Here is a 12135-nt window from a genome sequence, read left to right as displayed (position 1 = left end):
AGTAAACCTAGGGATCCCCAAAACAAATTCCACAAAGTTTACTGAGCATCTCCTACAGCTCAAGGCTGTGGGGAAAATGCAAATGATCCTTCAAATGGCAGGGTTTTTCTGCACTGGTCACCATGTGAGGTACCCTCAGACTGCCTGTGTTCAAATCCCTGTTCTACCACTTACTGTGACCATCGAGGTGCCCCTGACACTCCTACACCTCATTTCTTCACCCAGGATACGGAAATGGCAGAGGGCTGCTAGGAGTTCACACATAAAGTGTTCTGAAATGTACCAGGCACACAGTAAAAGACGAACATGTAGCTACTACTATGGAATAAGACAGATCATCTCACAGGTGATAAATGACAAAGTACCTGCCTTCAAATAGTTAAGGAGGAAAACACAAGGAATGTCTGCACTAAGCAGCCAGAGCAGATTATGAAAACNCCCCCACTTCTGCAGTCAGCTCCTGGATGGGAGCCAGGAATGGCACCCAGCGGGCTTCCTAGAGGGGTCCTGCTTTCCTACCCAGTTTGCTCCTTTCCCCACACCGAGTCAGGGAGGAGGAACGCCCCTCCTGCCACCGCCCCTGCCCCCATCTTCCTCGACATTAACTTCCATTTATCCTTCAGGTTGTAGCTTAAAAATCACATCCTAGACTACGGTCCCCACTTGCAGATTGAGTCAGGGGCCCTTCACCAACTTACCAAGTGCTGTCTCATCCCACTGATATATATGGCACGTTGCCTAGTGTACAGCAGGTAGTCAATACATTTGTTTAAAAAAGAAAAAAATCCACTATGACTGTGCTTGTCAGACTATTTTTAAGTAGAGGTTATAAAGTAAGTACAAAGAGATTGATTCCAGACTGGGACAGGGGTAAAGGGAGGGAGGGGAGTCCAGATGGCTGTGCTGTAAGCAAAGAGGCAACTTACCAGGGTACACTGGACAGGCCACAGGGGTGCACAGGCTAAGCAGAGGGGAACCTACCAGGGTACTCTGCACAGGCCACAGGGGTGCACAGGCTAAGCGGAGGGGGTACCTCCCAGGGTACACTGGACAGGCCACAGGGGTGCACAGGCTAAGCGGAGGGGGTACCTCCCAGGGTACACTGGACAGGCCACAGGGGTGCACAGGCTAAGCGGAGGGGGTACCTCCCAGGGTACACTGGACAGGCCACAGGGGTGCACAGGCTAAGCGGAGGGGGTACCTCCCAGGGTACACTGGACAGGCCACAGGGGTGCACAGGCTAAGCGGAGGGGGTACCTCCCAGGGTACACTGGACAGGCCACAGGGGTGCACAGGCTAAGCGGAGGGGGTACCTCCCAGGGTACACTGGACAGGCCACAGGGGTGCACAGGCTAAGCGGAGGGGGTACCTCCCAGGGTACACTGGACAGGCCACAGGGGTGCACAGGCTAAGCGGAGGGGGTACCTCCCAGGGTACACTGGACAGGCCACAGGGGTGCACAGGCTAAGCGGAGGGGGTACCTCCCAGGGTACACTGGACAGGCCACAGGGGTGCACAGGCTAAGCGGAGGGGGTACCTCCCAGGGTACACTGGACAGGCCACAGGGGTGCACAGGCTAAGCGGAGGGGGTACCTCCCAGGGTACACTGGACAGGCCACAGGGGTGCACAGGCTAAGCGGAGGGGGTACCTCCCAGGGTACACTGGACAGGCCACAGGGGTGCACAGGCTAAGCGGAGGGGGTACCTCCCAGGGTACACTGGACAGGCCACAGGGGTGCACAGGCTAAGCGGAGGGGGTACCTCCCAGGGTACACTGGACAGGCCACAGGGGTGCACAGGCTAAGCGGAGGGGGTACCTCCCAGGGTACACTGGACAGGCCACAGGGGTGCACAGGCTAAGCGGAGGGGGTACCTCCCAGGGTACACTGGACAGGCCACAGGGGTGCACAGGCTAAGCGGAGGGGGTACCTCCCAGGGTACACTGGACAGGCCACAGGGTGCATGGGTTAACGGAGGGGAACCTACCAGGGTACTCTGCACAGGCCACAGGGTGCACAGGCTAAGCAGAGGGGAACCTACCAGGGTACTCTGCACAGGCCACAGGGTGCACGGGCTAAGCAGAGGGGAACGTACCAGGGTACTCTGCACAGGTCACAGGGTGCACGGGCTAAGCAGAGGGAAACGTACCAGGGTACACTGCACAGGTCACAGGGTGCACAGGCTAAGCAGAGGGGAACTTCCCAGGGTACACTGCACAGGCCACAGGGTGCACAGGCTAAGCAGAGGGGAACCTCCCAGGGTACACTGCACAGGCCACAGGGTGCACGGGTTAACAGAGGGGAACCTCCCAGGGTACACTGCACAGGCCACAGGGTGCACGGGTTAACAGAGGGGAACCTCCCAGGGTACACTGCACAGGCCACAGGGTGCACAGGCTGCCCCCTCCCATCACCATTTCTTTTCCAAGGCAGGGAGTCTGCTACCCTGGAAACACTCCCTGAGGCCTGGCATCCCGGGAATTTGCCGTGGTGACAGAGTAGTCCTGATTACTCTCACCGAAGGAACAGGAGTGCAGAAACAAGGAGGAAAATACCAACAAAATAAAGATAAAACTGATCATAAATTGATTTATACCCCACCCTCCCACAGGCTGTCTAGCCTGGCACTTATGCTCTGAGGACAGGTCTGCACTTAAATTCCAGCCCCACCTGGCTGCACTGGAATGGCTAGCAAAGTTACATAACCTCCCTGAGCATTAACCAGCAAGTGTGTAGCTAAGCATTACAGTGGCAAGAGTTAAATGAGAAAATACAAGCAGACCACTCCCAACAGTACTTAACCCACAGTAAGTGCTGCATAATATTAGCTGTTATCACAGCAACACAATCATTTGGAAATGGAGCAATGCTGGTAAATAAGAATTGTTACTTCATTTCTTCAATCTTTCGGGGTTTTTTTCAACTTATCTTAAATTATGATCTATTTGGAATGCCATCAAGAAAATCAAAGGTTTACCACACACACACCACAGAGGGGCACCTGGCTAGTTCAGTCATTGAAGCGTAGGACTCTTGATCTCAGGGTTGTGAGTTGGAGCCCCACGATGGGTGTAGAGAGCACTTAAAAATATTTTTAAAAATTAATTAATTTCAAAAAATAATTTTTTTAAAAAAAAGCAACCATGATTTATGAGGATTCAGGGCAAAGTCCTGTCTCCTGACAGTGGGTGACTCCCTCCCAAGGTTCTCCATATCTGGGTGCTTCCTCTAAATGCAAAGCAGGACAAAAGGTTCTGAGCCCAGGGCTGCGGAACCATCCACCTTTGCTGAATGACAGAAAACGACCAGACACGGGAAGCCAAAAACAATAAAAACTGGAGATGGAGCAAGGTAACACCAGCACTTTAATTAAAATCTTTTAGGGGAACCTGGGTGGCTCAGTCGGTTAAGGGTCCAACTTCGGCTCAGGTCTGAGGACGGTTCGTGGGTTCGAGCCCCGCGTCGGGCTCTGTGCTGACAGCTAGCTCAGAGCCTGGAGCCTATTTCAGATTCTGTGTCTCCCTCTCTCTGACCCTCCCCTGCTCATGCTGTCTTTCTCTCTCTGTCTCTCAGAAATAAATTTTTTTAAAAAATGTTTTTAATTTAATCAAAATATTTTAGGTCCCAATTCATAACGTTAACACCAGGACAATAAAAAACACCTAAATGCTTTTGCAGCTCACAGTAAATTTTTCCTTTAAAGAAATTTTTTTTTTTTAATTTAAGTCATTAAAAATAGAGGTTATCAGGGCCTGGAGGTAAGGGGAAACGGGGAGGTTTAACAGAGACAGTTTCTGTCTGGGAGAATAAAAAAAGTTCTGGAAATGGATAATGGTGACGGTGGCACAACACTGTGAATGTACTTAATGCCACTGTATTGTACACTTATGGTTAAACTGGTAACNAAGGAAACGCCTCAGTAGTTAGTGACTTGAAGTTCAAACTTCTCTTCTTTATGGTGTGTATATATATATGTATATATATAGTTTTTAAATTTTTAATATTTGTTTAATTTTGAGAGAGAGAAGACAGAGAGACAGAACATGAGCAGGGGGAGGGGCAGAGAGAGATGGAGACACAGAATCTGAAGTAGGCTCTAGGCTCTGAACTGTCAGCACAGAGCCTGACACTCAAACTCACAAACTGTGAGATCACAACCTGAGCTGAAGTCGGATGCTTAAGCGACTGAGCCACCCAGGTGCCCATATGGTATATATAAATTGTACTTTGGTTACCAAAGATGTTAAAATCATCTAGCCAATATTTTTCTCCTCAAATTTTAGTGTTTCTATAATCAGGAGCTCCTAAATGAAGCAGAGACACAATGTTTTGACTCTCAGCAAATGCCTTTGTTTAGATAAATTAAGGCCTGTCTAGTGAAGACCCCCCCCCAAAAAAAATCCACCAAAACCAAAAATCTCAATAGAATAAAAGTTATTATTTGAGTTGGTATATTAGGATAACAAAAAAATCACCACTTACATGCAAATAATGTCACAAGTTGAGAACCTCTTTCTATAATTACACACCAAATAAATTATTTTCTCAAGACTATTTTAGTCTTTCTAATTCAATCACACAAAGCCAATTGCACAAAAAAAGGCTCTTTGCTTGGGAAAGCAACACACGAAGTGTTTCACCTAGTGCAGGTACTAGATTTCGAAGAACTTTCTTTAGCTCATGCAGACTGGATGTTGTTTTCACTCTGTCACTTTCCTCTTTCCTTCTATGGAAAACTTTTCTGAATCCTGACTAACGTCTGGCTGAATATCCTAACTCTGCTCCTTAGTACCAAGTGGCCTTATTTGATCTGAAGTGCCCTGAGCTGCCCCGGAGGGTATTAGCCAGATCACCCTGGACACACACCTGGCACCCGCAGGAGGCTGGTCTGATCTGGAACAGATGTGTGGAAGATTATCCTGTCAATCAACACTGCTTTAAAAAAAAAAAACAACTGGAATTTGGAATTGCTCATAAACTAGTATCTCTAATTAACTTTACTGTACGAAGTCTTTACTGTCACATGGTTTGGAATTAAAGACTTAGAAAATTCAATCCATCCAACAATATTCCACGAAAGGAACGTGGGTGGGCCTCAGGGTACAAGAGGAACACAGGAATAGAGGAAAAACCACCTAGATTGTTTCAAACTGCAGGCTGATGCAAATTATAAAATGAAGACATCAATGACACTTTTCAATCACCACAAAATATAAAATTAAGAACAAACAACAAGCCTCCCAGTACCACCTCAACATAGAGACACTGAGCAACTGATCTCCCCATCTCAGCCTTGCAAACCACCAAGAAGCTAAGTAAGCTGTTAGTGAAAAGGGCACATCGTTTCCCTTGAAGGGACTCAAGACAGAGGGTGATACAGCCCTCCCTGGAACCCCTACAGGAATCTGCTGAACCTCCTTTCTTGCTTCCACCTGCACTCACTACTCTGGACTGGAAAGTGCTGGGGAGGGAAGGGCTGTTCCCTCTGCTCTGAGTTTGCTACAGGAGCAAGCCAGCGCCAAGCTGACCGTAAGTCCAGTATAATTCTTGGGAGGCTGCTAGAGAAGGCCTTACACTGCTTCTGCATACTTCAGAGTACTGGCGCCCAGGAGGCCGTTCAGAAGTAAGGGAGGCTGAATCGTGCCTTATTTTTCAGGCTGTACTCCTCACATGCCATCTTGTGCCTTACTGTCAAGGGCAAAGGGGGAAAGAAATCACAGAAAATGTCCCACCATTAAACAAGTATTATAATGAATTGTAATCACTAAACGGTACCCCATGCATCAGAGCTAGGGACCAATAATAAGTAAGGGGATGAGTTACTTCTAAATAAACCATAAATCAAACGATTAACCCTTTTTGTATATTCTTCTCCCTAAAAGAGAACGCCTCTGCAAAGTAAGGTTTGTAATTTATTGGAATGAGCACTGAAATAAAATTCACAGCTGTGAACTTCATAGCCATAAAAGATAAGAAAATTTGACAATACTGGGGAAGAAGGAAGAGTCTGCAAGTTAACACCACTCTGAGATCCTGACGATTAGAAACATTTTCCAGAGCATTAGTTTCCCTGTCAAGAAAATTTCAACCACCACCAAGCAAGAACTCCCTGAACCTGTGAACACTGACTTTACCAGCTTTGACAATAATTCAATCTATCTAAAAGCAGCTGCATTGTGATTGAAAACAAAAAGCAACACCTACCCACTGAGGGAAGCAGTAGGGAGGGAAAGAGGAAGAGGAAGGTTACTCCTGGTTCAGCCTGGCTGTAGTTGAAAAGCTCAGATTAGCATTTCTAGGTGTAAATGCAATGATCTCTGCAAGGCATTTAAGAAAAAATGCAAGTGCACAGTGTGTGACACCTATTACCAAGCCCCCAAAACTCCGCTCTGCAAGCCTCACTTAGATATCTACAAGGATTCAGCCAAGTCCCCCAATCTCATGTCCCCCAAGTATTTTGCAGATACTTCCCCAAGGAGAGCTTCAGGTCACTGGTACCTGCAGAAATGCATGATAGCCTACTGTTTTCCACAGTCAGCTGTGGGGCATTTCAAAACTAACGAAAGTCATGAGAAACACTGAAATGATCCGTCCACCATCACCAGAAACGAAGTGGTAAATCTGAACATTCCAACAGAACCACATTTTCGCCTAAAAGCCTGGCTCAAAAGTCCTTGGAAAGGTGAACGTAAAGACACTTTGTCCCCCTTTCAGAGGTGAAATGTATCCTGAATATCTAGATATAGCTACAAGGTAACCTACCACCTCACCCACCCTTAGAAAACAAGAGCTTGGGACACACATTGATTGTAATGGTCCCCCAAAGTATATAGTGTACCCATTCATCCATCTAGTCTCTTTAACCAACCTCTGTGAAGACCACGTGTGCTGTTGTGCACAACACATGCAGGAGAGTGACCCTTATTAATGCAAGGTCAGGAGAAAAAATGGCACATTCACTCAGCTCAACAACAACCACTGCACCACCCAGTGCCTCCAGAGTCAACCCAATATACCCTTGAGTACCTACCCCATGCCAGGCACTGAGAAACGGGAGTGGACAAAGCAAAATCTGCCCCCGGGAAGGAATTTATACCCCTGCCGGGAGGCACCTATGTGATGGGGTGGTGGAGTGACAAATGGGTCCTGTGGGAGCACATAGATGGGCACATAACCCACCGTGTGGGTGGCTAAGAGGCAGTGGCAATGTGCGCTGGGGTGGGGGTGGAACAGGAAGTATAGTCTACTAGGATTTATGAGGGAGGAGTCAGGGATAGGATTAAGGGCAGGAAGTCTATCCCAGAGGAGTCAGAGACACCTATTGAAATTCCAGCAACTAGCAGTTCAACCAAGTGATAGCTTTGAGAACGTTGAGGGGTAGATGTGTGAAGCAAGCAGGGGCCAGAACAAGCAAGGCCTGGCTAACCACAGAAAGTTTACCTGGACGCAGAGGGTAATGGAGTGCCACTGAACGTTTTTAAACAAGGAATGATTGATTTCAGATTTTTGCTGTGGGCCAGTCTCTCTGGTCTTGAACAAGAGTCACCACAAACCAGGTACTGGCGATTCTCCCATCCCCAGCAAAACAAAAAGAACCCTGCAAAAGACTATCACAATCTCCTCTAACGTTCTGTGTTTTTTTAAAAATAAATACAATATTACATGAAACACACAGAAGAGACATAACAACATGAACAACTTCAACTGCAGAAGAAACCTAATCGTATAGCCGTTGTAACAAGGCTGAACTGTGTACAGTGAGACCTAACTGTGAGGTCAGACATTTCTCAAAGTTGTGTCTAAAGTTCAGTATTTTCCACCAAGAATCTAAGAAAAAAAATTTGTTCAACAACAACAACAAAAAAGAACCACACCACACCTCTTTACAAGGGCAATGTCAATCTGACAGCTTCAGAGTCTGCCAAAATGAAGTCTTAAAAATGGAAAATAGAGTACTAGGCTTCCAGAGTAAATAATCCCAAATCCACAGCATTTACTATATGGCAGATTTTATTGGTTAATGAAACCATTACACTGTTGATGTTTAAAATAGCCAGGTTTTCTAATCATGCCATACCAACCTGTTTTTCTACTGTAACTTCAAAATTCGTTTGTATTTCTGTATTTCCCTAAACTTCTATAATAAAGAACTAATTTTATAGTTAGAGAACGACACTTAAATACTAGGCCTTCATTGTCAAACCAGTCTAGAAAAGGCATACACCTTATTGACCAACCATGCCAGGTAAAGATCTACTTATACTCTGAGAATAACAGCAGCTCATCCAGAACTGTAAAACCATCCAGTTAATGCCCATTATTGCGTTTCCTCATCTTCTCAGGGACCACCAGCGCTGGACACCTCTTACTACAATGAATCAGATCATCTCCAATTACATTTTCACCCACAATACAAGCAGGATAAATCTAGCCTAACATCTAAAATCTACTCAACAGACTGGCTGAGCATTTGTTTTTTGTTTATTTTCTCCAGTCCAAAGAAGAAATTATGAGCTATAATCAGCATCCTGGTTCCACTGCTGATTTACTGGGAGAAATTGGATAATCACTCAAAACATTCCATTCCACCCGTAAGCCGCAAATAAAACACACCAGAGGCAGGCTCATGACTCCCAGATGCACCAGGCACTCGGACACACGGACAAAAGGCCTCATCTAGTTGATTCTTCCCTAGAGATAATGTTTACCTCTATCATACAGACCCACAAAACCAGTCCTTTATTAAATAGGCAGCTGGATCCCAAGTAAGCATTTATATACCAAAATACACAGAAATAATCACTAGTTAAGATTTCTACTAGCCTTTGGATTGGTTTTTAAAAGAGGGCACAATAATGAGGTATCTACACACCTATCAGAATGGCCAAAATCCAAAACAATGATAACACCAAATTCTGGCAAGGATATGGAGCAAAAGGAACGTTCATTCATTCCTGGTAGGAATGCAAAATGGTACAGCCACTTTGGGAAGACAACTGAGCAGTTGCTTAACAAAAGTATTCTTACCGTACAATTCAGTAACTGCACTCTTTGGAATTTACCCAAAAGAGCTGAAATCTTCTGTCCACACAAATCCCTGCACACAGATGTCTTGTGCAGCTCTACTCTAAATTGCCAAAACTTGGAAACAACCAAGTCCTTCAGAAGTTAATGGATAACTATGAAGACAGTAAAAAAGATCAGTGGGTGCTAGCTTAGAGAGGGATGAAAAGGCAGAGCACAGAGGAGTTTTAAAGCTCTTGGTCTGCTCTGTATGATGATATAATGGTAGATACATGTCATTATACATTTGTCCAGCCCCCCAGAATGTACAAACACCAAAATGAACCCTAATGTAAAGTATGGACTTTGGGTGATTATGATGGGTCAAAGTTGGTTCATCAGCTGGAACAAATGCACCACTCTGGTGGGGAATGTTGATAATGGGGGAGGGGAAGGGCAAGGGGTATATGGGAAATCTCTGTACCTTCCCCTCAATTTTGCTGCAAATCTAAAACTACTCTAAAAAAATAAACTGTTTAAAAAAAAAAAAAAGAGCCACACTCCTCTATCGTGTGGCTGATTAGCAAAGTACCTTCCTGAACATATTCAGGGAAAAGGAAAGACAGTCAAGACCACCTTCAGTGCTCAAGAATATCAAAGTTAATATTGTAAGTAGAGGAACTAATAAAAGCCAGGAAAGCAAGTAAAAGGATTATGACACCATCTTCCCTTTAAATTAACTAGTGAAAAATCTAGCAAAGTCTTCATTGAATTGAATATGGGCCTTATCACAAACTTTCTAGGCAGCTACTAACAAGGGCTATGTTTAAGTTAGAGTTGTTATGAGTTGTACAGCTAAGCCTTGACAGAAACTACACCACAGTATTGCCCAATGGACTCCTTACACCCACAGACCCATTTCATGTAGTCACACATATTTCTCCTCCCAAATTACATACCTGAGAGGTCAAGCCCACTTCAACACAACCTGGGTCCAAAATTCTCAAAAGCTTTTAAAGGCATCTCTTCTCTGCATCTGCCTTAGTAACAACTGTCAAGTACTAAGGAACCAGGTAAGCCACAAGCATTTCTGTCTCCCTGAATATATGAATTAGAGATTAAAGAACTGAGCAGATTTTGGTACTTGTAGGCTGTCATCTAAAACCATTTTAAAACTCTACTCAGTACAGCCACATTTCACAAAGTATATTTGGTTGGATGTCAGTTTCAGCTGAGGGTAAGTGGTAAGAAATAAAGCCACCACCTTACACGCTCCTCAAACCAAGTGTTCAGAAGGTCTCTGATCTTATATACCAGGAATGAACATGTTTGTCCATGCAAAGCCAACGTGTTTGTGTACAATTTACACACCTACTTATAATATGGTCAACTGTCAAACAGATACCCTTTCATAGTATCTCCACCCCCAATCCTCTCTCCCAAACAAAAACAGCCTGAATTGCTCACTTTATGCAAGAGGCTAGAGATTCTGTTTCATATAAGTTTTACTACTTTCTATGGTTCACATTCTCCAAGAGGCTAACCCTCTCATTTACTAACTCAAACCTTAAATAAACTGCTTCCATCAACTTCCCCCTCTTCTCAAACCCCCACTCAGCAGAGGCCCCTCTCTCTCTCTCCGCCAAGAAAGCTACTGAGAAGGCTTGGAAGTGGCTACCTCTGCAAATTCCTCCCTCTTCCTACCAAAAGGGCACTTCAAGAACTTGACAGTCTGGAAACACATGAATGTTGCTCCAATGCCATTCACTAGGACTGGATTTGAGCATGCAAAGGGTCTTTCTACAATCAATTTCTATTTATGCTGCCAATCACACTGAAACTTTGGTGGAAATCTGCTTCCTAAGCAAATTCAGAATGCCATCAGGTCCCACGTATGAGCATACACACCCAATCACACATACACACTCACTTCTCTGCTGAAGACTTTCTGGCACAGGGGCATCTTAAACTTGCCCCATTTCATTTCCAGACTGTCATCTTTGATCCATTCCTAAATTCGTGCCTTTTTCTGCATCTGAAGGTTCAGTCTAATCAGCTATGGTGCTACATCCCCTTGATTTCTTGACATTTTCTTCTCTGCTCCTGCCTGGAAACTGTTTTGATCTGAATAGAGTTGTCTGTATGGGGATTCTGCATGTTAATGATGTGGCTAGCTGGCAGGGATATTAGGTGAGTTTTGTTTCGCCTCATCACGGCTATCGTGGCCTTTCTAATCTCCGGCCTCGCTAGGAGGGAGACTACACACCTAATCTTACCCTCTTCGGGTGAGCCTCGGGCACCAAGTGGAAACAGAACAGTCTGTTCTCTCAAGTATCTGGACTCAGGGGCTAAATATCCCTTGACACTCCACCACCACTGAAGCAAACACACACACATCCCGCTCGGCATGGGGGTCAGTCGATACCCTTCACCACGGCTTCTGCCTGTCCAAGCTGCACACCCTTCACTCTGTCCAGGTTTCGTGCAAGATGCTGCATTCTCCCGGCTGTGCACTGCCGCTGTCACCCCCCACCCTCAACCCCAACCGAGGAAAGGTCTTCCAACGGAGGTGGGAGCATCAGCTCGGGTACCCGCCCTTCCCTCTCAATCCTGNTTCCCGGATTCCCAGCCACTCTCTCCCGCCCCCTCCCCGGGCGATCAAGCTAGCGCCTTACTGATGCCAGCGAAGTGCCCAGCCCAGCTACGCAGCCCCCGCACCCCAAGGCAGGCCCCCGGAACCGACTCCGGCTTCCTCCTTCTCCCACAGCCTAGGGGTCCCCAGATTCTGGACGCACCCCTCAGGCACGCTATGACTGAAAAATGTCCCACCCCGCCCCCCAGCCACGCCACCAGCCTCCAGCACTGCCCGGGAGGGGCCTCCTCCCCAGTGGCGAAAAGAGAATGTGGGTGGTTGTCCCAGCAGCTTTCTCCCGCACCTCGCGAGGGGCCTGACCCGCGTGGCCCCAAAGGGACACCTCCCTCTCCCCGACCCTCCCGGGGGCCAGCAGTTCTTGGCAGAGTGTACTCGCTGCGGGTCCCCAGGAGGCTCAGGGAGTTCGGGGGCTGCCGGGTCCAGGTGCAGCCTCTCCCCGAGGCGGGCAGAGGTCCCCGGCGCCCCCCCCCCCCCCGGGGG

The 12135-nt window shown here is 46.6% G+C and overlaps 1 protein-coding gene across 1 annotated transcript in view; it reads right to left on the bottom strand.

The window, feature by feature from the left end:
- CCDC6 (coiled-coil domain containing 6) overlaps window positions 1-12135 on the bottom strand; it is a 110950-nt gene that overhangs the window by 98269 nt on the left and 546 nt on the right. The gene's annotated exons all lie outside the window — the stretch shown is intronic.

This window comes from Crocuta crocuta, unplaced genomic scaffold (assembly GCF_008692635.1).
Source record: "Crocuta crocuta isolate KB4526 unplaced genomic scaffold, BGI_CrCroc_1.0 scaffold46, whole genome shotgun sequence".
Classification (NCBI taxonomy): Eukaryota; Metazoa; Chordata; class Mammalia; order Carnivora; family Hyaenidae; genus Crocuta; species Crocuta crocuta.
This window is presented reverse-complemented; position numbering and strand designations above follow the sequence as displayed.